This window comes from Octopus bimaculoides, chromosome 19, assembly GCF_001194135.2.
Source record: "Octopus bimaculoides isolate UCB-OBI-ISO-001 chromosome 19, ASM119413v2, whole genome shotgun sequence".
NCBI classification, from domain to species: Eukaryota; Metazoa; Mollusca; class Cephalopoda; order Octopoda; family Octopodidae; genus Octopus; species Octopus bimaculoides.
In genome coordinates this window covers 20,452,811-20,454,362 of record NC_068999.1, presented here as the reverse complement: position 1 = coordinate 20,454,362, position 1,552 = coordinate 20,452,811, and positions in this window count along the sequence as shown.

The window sequence follows — 1,552 nt, the reverse complement described above, 5'->3', positions numbered from 1 at the left end:
ATATATATATATATATATATATATATATATATATATATATAGACTCAAGATGGATTTAAAAAGAATATTGCGATCAAGAAGGTAAGTCTCAGTGACAATTTTACATGCATAATTTGTCCCAGATCATGGCTTTCTTTTGCTTGGTTAAAATCTCAGTTGCAGACTCATGAAAGACAAATCTCCACCAATTACTCTGGACACAGCTTTCAATATCGTGTGTCCCATAAGGCTTGCAAATTTAACGGTGGCCTCAGAAGACATTTTAAGATCCACAAATATCAGAACCTTACTGCAGCTCTTGGTGGTTCAAATCGGATATGCAATATATGTGGGTGTCTTTTCAATACATTGATTTATTTTAAAAGCCACATCAAACGACATGATTGACTTCGGATGTAAGTACAAGAGGTAATCAGCCTCTGCATAAGGAGTAGACAGCCACCAAATATATGTATATATATAAGAATTTTGAAACAGAAATTAAATACAGAGACAATTGATCGACCATATTAATTTATTTTCGAATTATAACACCTCATCGAATATGGGTTGCACATTTTACCTTTGGAGAAATAAAAATAACTTATTGTATGCAGAAACACACCCACAACCACACACAGACACACATATATATGCACATAAACACGCACACACACACACATACACAAACACACACATTGATACATATATATTGATACTTCATGCCTCGTGATTTATTTATTGAGGAAGAAAGTAATCGTTACGAACTCCAGAATTATTTAATTTTTAATATATGAAGTTTTCCAAGTCATTATGACGAGATTCTATTTGCCACCGTGAAGTGGTTACTGATATAAAAATCATCTGTGCCTATTGGACAAATACAAGAATGTTTCTGAAAGCAGGAAATCGAAATAGCTTGTATATATTTAAAGGTTTTATAACTTGTTCTGGTTTTACATAGTGACTGCATGTATAAGAAAATGATTAACATGTAATAGATTCTGATCCGTAGGAACTGGAAAACTTCCTGGCAGTATCAGAACTGTTCAGGAGAGTCAGACGGAGTCTTAATGTTGGAATTTATCCACAGTGAAAACTGAAATACCAAGTATTCATACTTTTTCTCATTCACTTCGTGTTTCTCTATGTATCTCCCATCGTCTCTTAAAATGCATACACAGACACACACACGCCCACATCCGTCTATACATACATACATACATTTACATATGTACATACATATATATGCAAAGTTATAGAGTAGTTTCAATGGGACCTGACACAATGTAGTTATAGCTCGTACCTGAGGTGAATAGGGAATAAATATAAACAAAATTAATTTGTATTATCGTGCATATATTTTGGCATTGATCGGATTCTCAACGACAATTGTCCACCTTATTCTTCCGAAGTGAAATGTTAGTATATTACATACAATTCCTTAATATGAACGCATGTAGATAAGTAAAGGCTCAGACACTGGCATACACACTCTTTTGCATGTATGTATGCATATATGTATGAGTGTATATGTATATATATATATATATATATATATATATATATATAT